At 38.0% G+C, this 12,857-nt stretch overlaps 1 pseudogene; it reads right to left on the bottom strand.

Annotated features, from left to right (window-relative positions):
- The window catches only part of LOC138352606 (nicotinamide phosphoribosyltransferase-like), a 203,224-nt pseudogene that overhangs the window by 36,840 nt on the left and 153,527 nt on the right, over positions 1-12,857 (bottom strand).

The raw sequence follows: 12,857 nt of genomic DNA on the forward strand, positions 1-12,857 counted from the left end.
AATATAAGAGGGTAGAAATAGCCTAACGTTCTCTATCATTTTGGGATGTATTTTGTTATCTCAATAAACTTCCAAGAACTTGAACCTAACGAAACATGTGACTCGATCCTTCCCCTTTTCTCATACAAGCAGCCACAGCCTCATATTTTTATTCTTTTGAAAAAGGTCTTAGTGTGAACAACGAACCCAACGATTTCTGAGGAAAGCGCTGATGTTACATTTCCAATCATGCAAGTTCCCTCATCTGAAGTTAACAGAATATTGTATAACTATACTTGTGAAGGTACATTTACTGTACTCTGATCTTGACGTGAAAGATCCGAATCCCACTGACATTAGAATGAAAAAGTCGATTTGGAATTTAACATAAAAATCCAGGTAGCTGTCTGACCTTAGTGACTGTATGATCAGGCGTAATAAACAGGACCTTAACGAAAAATGAGTTCTAATTCTAACATTACCGTGTACATACCGGATCCGTGTCAGTGCCTGACCTTAGTGGAGTCACCTTTCCCGGCCTGCTGAGTGGTGTAGAGACCGTGGTGGTGATGGTGGAGGGAGAGACGGCCACGCTTGCTATTCTTGCCGGAGTCGGTGACGGGCTGCTTGTACACGTCGACGCCCTGCCCGCCCACCTCCACGTAGCTCACCTTATATGCGCACTTCTGCGTGTCTCAATTAATCTATAACAACCAATGCCAGGGAAGTGTTGTGTGATTCTAATGAAAAGAACTCTAATGGCTTGGCAAAATAATATTTATGACGGTTACCCAAAAGCCGTAACGGTCACCAACTCGTCCTCTTAAAAATAACGTCACTTCTCGCTCGTATGCGTGCTATGGCCAAATTTGGACGTAATTTGAAATGAAGTTGACTCACAAAAGTGACGTACTGTTCTGTTTTCTGTTTGAGTTGTCCGGCTTACTCGGAACGGTTAGGAGAGGACACTTTCAATTCACGTTTTTCATAACGTTTTGAAACTTTATGAGAATTTCCTGTCCACCTAACCTATCAGAGGACCCTTAACTTATTGTTGTTGAAAAAAAATCCCAAATTTATTTTCATTTCTTTTTTATTTTCAAATTACGTCCACTTTCGGCCATACGGGCAAACGGCCAAAAGCGACATTATTTTTAAGAGGATCGTGTGTTATTATTGATCTTGAGGCACCAGCCCGTGGGCAAGGATGAGCCACATTTGACCACAATATCAACCAAATATATATACACCAGTTAAGGTATTGGTTGTAAGACTCAATATTATCAGCCGAAGCAGACTTTAGGCCAAGTTCGATAACGAATTCATACATCAGGACAGCGAAATTATAACTCTAAAGATACAACATGGGACATGAAGACCCTCACCTGCCCGTCGTTACTGTCAGGAAAGCCCGGGAAGGCATCAATCATAACACCACTGGCACTGAATTATCATCAATATCTCCAAGTCGTTTATGTTTATATACATAATACAGTCAGTAAAACAATTCACAATTTGCACTGATTAATTCAGAGAACAAAATATTTCTTACAGTATTTATGTTATCTTTTTATGAGGACTTCCACCATAACCTTTGTTCTTTATTATCGTTATTCACTTGAACGTTTATCATTATTAACTTGAAATTTCAACGCCAATTATCTGAACTTTCATCATGATTACCCTGAATTTTTACCTTTATTAACATGAACTTTTACCGTTATTAATATTAACTTTCACCATTATTACCTTGAACTGTCAACGTTATTAACATGAACTTTCATTATTTATTTGACTGAACTTTTATAATTTATTAACAAGAACTTATAACATTCATCAATTCGAGCTTTCATCGTTATTAAACTTAATTTTCAGCATTTATTAATCTGATCTTTCATCATTTATTTGGCGGAATGTTTATCATTTATTTGACTGAACTTTCAGCATTTATTTACCTGAACTTCCAGCATTTATTAACCTGAACTTCCAGCATTTATTAAACTGAACTTTCATCATTTATTAACCTGAACTTTCAGCATTTATTAACCTGAACTTCCAGCATTTATTAAACTGAACTTTCATCATTTATTAACCTGAACTTTCAGCATTTATTAACCTGAACTTTCAGCATTTATTAACCTGAATTTTCAGCATTTATTAACCTAAACTTTCAGGATTTATTAACCTGAACTTCCAGCATTTATTAACTTGAACTTTCAGCATTTATTAACCTGAACTTTCAGCATATATTAACCTAAACTTCCAGCATTTATGAACCTGAAATTCCAGCATTTATTAATCTGAAATTCCAGCATTTATTAAGCTGAAATTCCAGCATTTATTAAGCTGAAATTCCAGCATTTATTAAGCTGAAAGTGACGATATGTAATATTGGAGCCCAAGTAAGCCATTGTATCAACATGTAATAATGGAGCCCAAGTAATTTTTTTTTTTTGAGGGGGGCAATTTTTTATATAATCCGGAAACATAAAGCTAAAACCGAACCTAAATATTTATAGGCCTAGTATAGCACATAGCTGTAAATATATTAGGCCTCATATAGCATGTATTAAGCCTAGGATGGTTAGGTTAGGTCATATTAGCAACAAAAATATACAAATGTGTCCAGTTTGTCCAAATTCAATAATACTCATTGCCATAATAATAGGCTGCTCATCTACAGGTCCATCAGGACATATTGGTACTTTTGACCACATCGTTACTACTTTCTAAGAATATTCATTTTAGGGGATAAGCTGCAAAAAGGAGATATTGGAGAGAGTTAGCAAACGAGAAGGAAAAAAAGGAATTCTTACCTTCTGGAGCAATGCGGCTCCGGCGCCAAAATAAGTGTTGGCTGTGCTCCAGTTGTGGTTCTTGAGGTGCTCTAGTGTAGACCCTGCAGCAAGATATATGTTCATATAAACTCTGTTGACAGATACAGGAAACCTTTATTTAACTGTTTTATCAATGTCCCTTAGGCCATGGGTGACGAACCTATGGCACTGGTGCCAAGAGTGGCACACAAGCAAATTTTGCTGGCATGCAAAATGCATCGCCGCTCCCTTGATTCTTTAAATCCAACCCGTAATAAATAAATAAATGTAACTAGAATGAAATAAAGGTACAAGAATGTAACAACTCTTGTATATAACTAAAAAAAAATATATGAAGATTATCATAACTGCGAAACGAAGCAGTGAATAAGTTTTCACAAACCAGGAACAAAAGGAAGTGTTCCCAGATGTCTCGCATCAGCAGGAACCAGCTGGAAGATTTTGAGAACAAGTGACACGTTCTGAATTCATCACTCGTCCCAATGTTCTCATCAGTAAATGACAGAACTAAACGAGTATCAATGATCTACTAGAGATCTTTGGGAAGACAAAGATCTACTGTCAAAGTAGATATACTGTCACAGTAGATTTTTTCTATGAGAATTACAAACGTACCAAAGACATTTGCGTCACTCTGCTTATATTTGTCTTCTGTTGTTTGTGAATGAGCACTAGGCATTTGGTGATATAATAGTAAATATGTAGTTTAGCGGCTCCACGAATATTTATTTTTTCGTAATAAATATATTTGATTTGTATTGAATGACTAATCAATCACTACTACATTATTACAGTTGTGAATTTTTAGCATAATGTCATCTCAAACAGCTCAGATAAAATTTGCAATTGACGGAAACAGTATCAGAAATTGTCAGGAATCGTGGACAGAAAACTTTGGTATAATAAAAAAAAAGGATGATGAAGCATCATGCATCAGTTGTGTGCAGTACTTCTTCCGTAGAGCAACATGATAAAACTGTTCATAAATGGCTTTATGATAAAAGTGAGCAAGAATACATTGATCGAGAAATCAGCAACACAAAATATAATCGAATGTTATAACTAATAAAAATTCAGGTTGTTGAAACTAACAACTTAGTTGTTGCTGGGTTTCAAATGACATAGATAATTGATAATCGTTGCAGACCACTCAGTTATGAGGTATATATGTTAGAGAATCGTGGCCAAAATGTGCTCCTTTTCTTTTCGACCGGTTTCCAGCAAAAGACAAAATTATTCAGCGCATTATGAATTTACAAGTGATTGAAACACAGTTAAAAGATCAAAAATTCAAGTTGGAAACTAACATAGCAGAACAGCTAACAAAAGATAACGGTTCTTGTAAATTCCCATCAATTTGTCTTCTTGATAACACTGACGCTACATCATCAGCTATCAGTTAAAATCCCCACTTCAGTACGGGTGATAAAGACGTGAAAAACTGGTTAACTTGATAACGTTACTTGAACATACCTCACGGGCTGAATTATACCAGGCAGTAGTAGTATTGTCTAAACGACAGGTTAAACTTTCCAAATTAGTTGCTGTGACAACTGATTGTGCACCCTAGCATGACTGATACAGAAACAGTTTTGTATGTTTGCAAAATATGCTAGGCATTGCTGTTATTATATACGATGAGGCTTTGTATATAAAAGCTGGCCATATGAAGACATATCACGTGAAGAAGTGATGAAAATTTTAACCAAGATATTTAATTATATTTCTACATATGCTTTGAAAAAATTATGTCAGAATTTACTGACCTCGGTGACCTCAGTGTACACTGGAATACTATATATAACAATATCTATTGGCTTAGGAGAGGTTGTCCTTGAAAGATTTGTTGAGTGATTGAATGAAATTCGCAAATTTTTTTGATAAATGAAACATTTTCTTTTTAAAAATTATCTGAAGCTGCGTTAATTTTTTTTAGACGTTTTTTTCACTAACTTCACCTCACAGGTAGTCTGGTAGCAGAGTGGACAGCGCACAGGACTCGTAATTCTATGGTCCGGGTTCCATTCCCGGACCAAGCAGAATCAAATTGGCAAAGTTTCTTTCACCCTCAATACCCCTGTTACCTAGCAGTAAATAGGTACCTGGGAGTTAGACAGCTGTTACGGAACTGCTTCCTGGGTGTGTACTCACCTAGTTGTGTTTGCGGGGGTTGAGCTCTGGCTCTTTGGTCCCGCCTCTCAACCGTCAATCAACAGGTGTACAGATTCCTGAGCCTATCGGGCTCTGTCATATCTACACTTGAAACTGTGTATGGAGTGAGCCTCCACCACATCACCCCCTAATGCATTCCATTTGTCAACCACTCTGACACTAAAAAAGTTCTTTCTAATATCTCTGTGGCTCATTTGGGCACTCAGTTTCCACCTGTGTCCCCTTGTGCGTGTTCCCCTTGTGTTAAATAGACTGTCTTTATCTACCCTATCAATCCCCTTCAGAATCTTGAATCTGGTGATCATGTCCCCCCTAACTCTTCTGTCTTCCAGCGAAGTGAGGTTTAATTCCCGTAGTCTCTCCTCGTAGCTCATACCTCTCAGCTCGGGTACTAGTCTGGTGGCAAACCTTTGAACCGTTTCCAGTTTAGTCTTATCCTTGACTAGATATGGACTCCATGCTGGGGCTGCATACTCCAGGATTGGCCTGACATATGTGGTATACAAAGTTCTGAATGATTCTTTACACAAGTTTCTGAATGCCGTTCGTATGTTGGCCAGCCTGGCATATGCCGCTGATGTTATCCGCTTGATATGTGCTGCAGGAGACAGGTCTGGCGTGATATCAACCCCCAAGTCTTTTTCCTTCTCTGACTCCTGAAGAATTTCCTCTCCCAAATGATACCTTGAATCTGGCCTCCTGCTCCCTACACCTATCTTCATTACATTACATTTGGTTGGGTTAAACTCTAACAACCATTTGTTCGACCATTCCTTCAGCTTGTCTAGGTCTTCTTGAAGCCTCAAACAGTCCTCTTCTGTTTTAATCCTTCTCATAATTTTAGCATCGTCCGCAAACATTGAGAGAAATGAATCGATACCCTCCGGGAGATCATTTACATATATCAGAAACAAGATAGGACCGAGTACAGAGCCCTGTGGGACTCCACTGGTGACTTCACGCCAATCGGAGGTCTCACCCCTCACCGTAACTCTCTGCTTCCTATTGCTTAGATACTCCCTTATCCACTGGAGCACCTTACCAGCTACACCTGCCTGTCTCTCCAGCTTATGTACCAGCCTCTTATGCGGTACTGTGTCAAAGGCTTTCCGACAATCCAAGAAAATGCAGTCCGCCCAGCCCTCTCTTTTTTGCTTAATCTGTGTCACCTGATCGTAGAATTCTATCAAGCCTGTAAGGCAAGATTTACCCTCCCTGAATCCATGTTGGCGATGTGTCACGAAGTCCCTTCTCTCCAGATGTGTTACCAGTTTTTTTCTCACGATCTTCTCCATCACCTTGCATGGTATACAAGTCAAGGACACTGGCCTGTAGTTCAGTGCCTCTTGTCTGTCGCCCTTTTTGTATATTGGGACCACATTCGCCGTCTTCCATATTTCTGGTAGGTCTCCCGTCTCTAGTGATTTACTATACACTATGGAGAGTGGCAAGCAAAGTGCCTCTGCACACTCTTTCAGTACCCATGGTGAGATCCCATCTGGACCAACCGCCTTTCTAACATCCAGATCCAGCAGGTGTCTCTTGACCTCCTCTCTCGTAATTTCGAACTCCTCCAAGGCCGCCTGGTTTACCTCCCTTTCTCCTAGCACAGTGACCTCACCCTGTTCTATTGTGAAGACCTCCTGGAACCTCTTGTTGAGTTCCTCACACACCTCTCTGTCATTCTCTGTATACCTGTCCTCGCCTGTTCTAAGTTTCAATACCTGTTCTTTCACTGTTGTTTTCCTTCTGATGTGACTGTGGAGTAGCTTTGGTTCGGTCTTGGCTTTGTTTGCTATATCATTTTCAAAATTTTTCTCTGCTTCTCTTCTCACCCTGACGTACTCATTCCTGGTTCTCTGGTATCTCTCCCTGCTTTCTGGTGTTCTGTTATTCCGGAAGTTCCTCCACGCCTTTTTGTTCAGTTTCTTCGCTTCCATACATGCCCTATTATACCATGGATTCTTCTGTTGTTTCTCGGATTTTTCCCTTTGGGCCGGGATGAACCTGTTTACTGCCTCCTGACACTTTTGGGTAACATAGTCCATCATACCCCTGTACAGACTTGTCTCTGAGGTCTGTGTCCCAAGGTATTTCACTTAGGAAACTTCTCATCTGTTCATAATTCCCCTTTCGGTATGCCAGCCTTTTGATTCCTAGTTCTTTTTGGGGGGAGATAAGTCCTAGCTCTACCAGGTACTCAAAGTTCAATACACTGTGGTCACTCATTCCCAAGGGCGCTTCCATCTTAACTTCCCTTATATCCCATTCATTTAGGGTAAATATCAAATCAAGCATTGCTGGTTCATCTTCTCCTCTCATTCTTGTTGGCTCTTTGGTATGCTGGCTTAGAAAGTTTCTTGTTGCCACGTCCAGCAGCTTAGCTCTCCATGTTTCTGGTCCTCCATGCGGGTCTCTGTTCTTCCAATCTATCTTCCCATGGTTGAAGTCTCCCATAATTAGTAGTCCAGATCCATTCCTGCTAGCAACAGAAGCTGCTCTTTCTATTATGTTAATGGTGGCCATGTTGTTTCTATCATATTCCTGTCTAGGTCTTCTGTCATTTGGTGGTGGATTATATATGACTGCGACTATAATTTTTTTCCCTCCATTTGTTACAGTACCTGCTATGTAGTCACTGAAACCTTCACAGCCCTGAATATCCATCTCCTCAAAATCCCAGCCTTTTCTTACCAGCAGAGCTACACCACCCCCACCTCTTCCTTCCCTCTCTTTCCGCATAACATAATAGTCCTGTGGGAACACTGCATTTGTTATTGTTTTCGTGATCTTTGTTTCTGTGAGGGCTATTATGTCTGGGTTTTCCTCTAGTACCAGTTCTCCAAGCTCATTTGCTTTATTTGTAATTCCATCTATGTTAGTGTACATCGCTTTGAGGCTCACTTTCTTCTGTCCCTTCTCAAATCGCCTCCTTGGTGAGTGTTCTGCTGGTGGGGGAGGCTGTTCCATGGGTGTGAGGACCTGTGAGGTGGGTAACAGGATCTCAGAGGATACTGGAATGAGGGGCGGGGGATCCAGTGAAGGGGGAGGGACAGGGAGGGTATGGGGTGAAAGGGGAGGGAGGACGGAAAGGAAAGGGGGGGAGGGAGGACTCGGGAGGAGGGGAGGGGTAGAAGGGTGGGGATTGGGTGTGGGGGGAGGGAGATTTGGCTGAACTTTTGAGTGGGGGCAGGGAGGGTTTGGGGTAGGGGGGTTTTCTATGCAGACTATGTGTGTGTGTGTGTGTGTGTGTGTGTGTGTGTGTGTGTGTGCGTGCGTGCGTGCGTGCGTGCGTGTGTGTGTGTGTGTGTGTGTGCGTGCGTGTGTGTGGAAAAAAAATAGTAGTTATTAACAGTTGAGAGGCAGGCCGTAAGAACAAAGCTCAACCCCTTTAAACACAACTAGGTTAATACAGTTACATGACTTGAACGCCAAATTACATGGATCTGGCAAAACACTTGATGTTAGATAATATAAAAGTTTTTGAAACCAAACTTAAATTTTTTAACCCGATGTCGAGAATGGAACATTCAAATATTTTCCAAACCTTATAAAACACAAATCACAGATCGAATTCGTAAGAAAACAGACATTCAGAACCTTCAAATGCAATTTTCGAGCATCATTGACTCAACTGCTCATAATTTTTCTTACAAGAAAAGAAATTACAAAATACATAAAGTGTGCAGACAGTAACATTAGACAAATTAAACCTGGAAATGTTGCAGTGGATTGACATGGATAATTTTTCCATGCAGTTGATTTACAAAGCAACTAAATTTCAATGCACAATTTTGTTGACTAAAACTGACTAGGAAATATTGAAAGAGATCAGTTAGTGACTGGATTAGTTTAGAAAATTTCAGAAAATGAAATTCAGAAATTGGAATTCCATTCCTGAAAGTTTTGAGTGTGAAAAATATTGCAGTGGCATTATTTACAGTATTTTCACCAACATATTTTTGTGAGAAAATCCGTAGGAGCCGTGATGAGGGTTCGAACCTATGCGCTGTGAGTTCCCAGGCACACAGCACATTGGTTCGAACCCTCATAGCAGCTCCTACGGATTTTCTCATTGATGCATCACGATAGTGTGATTACGCTTTGTATATTCATGTGAGTAATTATTTTCAGTCATGAACTTTGTCAAGTCTAATTATAGGAGTAGACTTAATGATTAAATTAGTGCTGCAGCATAGCTCTCAAAACAACCAAATAAAAGTGTGATATAAATATGACGTCGTTGGTGGGGCAGCAAACATCTCAAGAATAAAATAACTGTATTTTCTTATACGTTATTTTCTGTTTTATAATTTTAACTAAAGTGTATAACTTCATATTCACATTTCTTGTTACTTATAAGTTACAGTACAAATTGTATGTAATAATTTTGAATTATCAGGTTAAAAAATATATATTAATAATTTTCAACAGTTAAAAAATTATTTCATATATATATATATAAATATATATATTTATAAAATAATATATTTATATTTATTTATAAAATAATATATAATATATTTATAAAATAATATATATATAAAATTATTTCATATATATATATATATATATATATGTCGTACCTAGTAGCCAGAACTCACTTCTCAGCCTACTATTCAAGGCCCGATTTGCCTAATAAGCCAAGTTTTCCTGAATTAATATATTTACTATAATTTTTTTCTTATGAAATGATAAAGCAACCCTTTTCTCTATGCATGAGGTCAATTTTTTTTTATTGGAGTTAAAATTAACGTAGATATATGACCGAACCTAACCAACCCTACCTAACCTAACCTAACCTATATTTATAGGTAAGGTTAGGTTAGGTAGCCAAAAAAAGCTAGGTTAGGTTAGGTTAGGTAGGTTAGGTAGACGAAAAAACATTAATTCATGAAAACTTGGCTTATTAGGCAAATCGGGCCTTGAATAGTAGGCTGAGAAGTGCGTTCTGGCTATTAGGTACGACATATATATATATATATATATATATATATATATATATATATATATATATATATATATATGTCGTACCTAGTAGCCAGAACGCACTTCTCTGCCTACTATTCAAGGCCCGATTTGCCTAATAAGCCAAGTTTTCATGAATTAATTGTTTTTCGACTACCTAACCTACCTAACCTAACCTAACCTACCCTTTTCGGTTACCTAACCCAACCTAACCTATAAAGATAGGATAGGTTAGGTTAGGAAGGGTTGGTTAGGTTCGGTCATATATCTACGTTAATTTTAACTACAATAAAACAAAATTGACCTCATACATAATGAAATGGGTAGCTTTATCATTTCATAAGAAAAAAATTTGAGAAAATATATTAATTCAGGAAAACTTGGCTTATTAGGCAAATCGGGCCTTGCAAAGTAGGCTGAGAAGTGAGTTCTGGCTACTAGGTACGACATATATATATATATATATATATGTCGTACCTAATAGCCAGAACGCACTTCTCAGCCTACTATTCAAGGCCCGATTTGCCTAATAAGCCAAGTTTTCATGAATTAATGTTTTTTCGTCTACCTAACCTACCTAACCTAACCTAACCTAACGTTTTCGGCTACCTAACCTAATCTAACCTATAAAGATAGGTTAGGTTAGGTTAGGTAGGGTTGGTTAAGTTCGGTCATATATCTACGTTAATTTTAACTCTAATAAAAAAAAATTGACCTCATACATAGAGAAAAGGGTTGCTTTATAATTTCATAAGAAAAAAATTATAGTAAATATATTAATTCAGGAAAACTTGGCTTATTAGGCAAATCGGGCCTTGAATAGTAGGCTGAGAAGTGAGTTCTGGCTACTAGGTACGACATATATATATATATATATATATATATATATATATATATATATGTCGTACCTAGTAGCCAGAACTCACTTCTCAGCCTACTATGCAAGGCTCGATTTGCCTAATAAGCCAAGTTTTCATGAATTATTGTTTTTTCGTCTACCTAACCTACCTAACCTAACCTAACCTAGCTTTTTTTGGCTACCTAACCTAACCTTACCTATATATATAGGTTAGGTTAGGTTAGGTAGGGTTGGTTAGGTTCGGTCATATATCTACATTAATTTTAACTCCAATAAAAAAAAATTGACCTCATACATAGTGAAAAGGGTAGCTTTATCATTTCATAAGAAAAAAATTATAGTAAATATATTAATTCAGGAAAACTTGGCTTATTAGGCAAATCGGGCCTTGAATAGTAGGCTGAGAAGTGAGTTCTGGCTACTAGGTACGACATATATATAAATATATATATATATATATATATATATATATATATATATATATATATATATATGTCGTACCTAATAGCCAGAACGCACTTCTCAGCCTACTATGCAGAGCCCAATTTGCCTAATAAGCCAAGTTTTCATGAATTAATGTTTTTTCGACGACCTAACCTACCTAACCTAACCTAACCTACCCTTTTCGGCTACCTAACCAAACCTAACCTATAAAGATAGGTTAGGTTAGGTTAGGTAGGGTTGGTTAGGTTCGGTCATATATCTACGTTAATTTTAACTCCAATAAAAAAAAATTGACCTCATACATAATGAAAAGAGTAGATTTATCATTTCATAAGAAAAAAATTAGAGAAAATATTTTAATTCATGAAAACTTGGCTTATTAGGCAAGTTGGGCCTTTCATAGTAGGCTGAGAAGTGCGTTCTGGCTATTAGGTATGACATATATATATATATATATATATGACAATGTCAGACCACGGAGGAAAAATGAAACAGGAAATTTCCTTAAGTACTTTCGTATATTAAATACATCTTCAGAAGGTCCTTCTGAAGATGTATTTAATATACGAAAGTACTTAAGGAAATTTCCTGTTTCATTTTTCCTCCGTGGTCTGACATTGTCACATTCTTAATCACGTGTTTATTTTCGTGATATACACACATATATATATATATATATATATATATATATATATATATATATATATATATATATATATATATATATATATATATATATGCAAACAAGCCTGAATGGTCCCCAGGACTATATACAACTGAAAACTCACACCCCAGAAGTGACTCGAACCCATACTGCCAGGAGCAACGCAACTGGTATGTACAGGGACGCCTTAATCCGCTTGACCATCACGACCGGACAAAAGGAAGTGATAGCCGAAGCTATTTGAACCACTTCCCCGCCTGCACTCGGATGGTAATCTTGGCATTTTATCAAATCACCTCATTCTTTGGGGCACACGTGAGGAACACAAATGCAAACAAGCTTGTTTGCATTTGTGTTCCTCACAAATAACTGGTTAGCTAGATAAGATAATTTCACACTTCGAAGGATTTAAGGTGAGTCCTAACTCCTAGGTTTCATCGATGTAAACCAGGGATCGTTATGTTCCTGCCAGGGATGTCATCATCCAGGAATCCTAAGTTGAGCTCTCTGGTCAATCTGCACGTGATCTCTTTAACAGCCATGCAGAAAAGAAAAGAAAAGGGGCAAGTGGGTCTCCCTGCTGGACACCTGCTGAAACTACTTCATGTTCCTAAACAACAGTGTCGATTCTTTACTGTAACCTGCAGAAACGAAGAGGAGTAAACAAATGAGGCTTGTTCGAACTGCTTTGATGTTCGAAATGGTTCGAAGCTTGTACGAACCATATATCTTTTTTCCTGGTTGAAAGTATTTCCAAACTCAAGTTTAATTACTGTTCTATTTTCCGAGAGGTGATTAGCGTAGGATTTTGTTGTGTGAGCTGCTGCTTCACTGCCATGGAAAGCGCTAAAGCTCTTAGTTAATGGGGTCGAAGCATCATAGCAGCTTTCATACGGAAGTTTTTGACAGCCACCCTGATAAAGAGGTGGTGAAG

Source organism: Procambarus clarkii, chromosome 54 (assembly GCF_040958095.1).
Source record: "Procambarus clarkii isolate CNS0578487 chromosome 54, FALCON_Pclarkii_2.0, whole genome shotgun sequence".
Taxonomy (NCBI): Eukaryota; Metazoa; Arthropoda; class Malacostraca; order Decapoda; family Cambaridae; genus Procambarus; species Procambarus clarkii.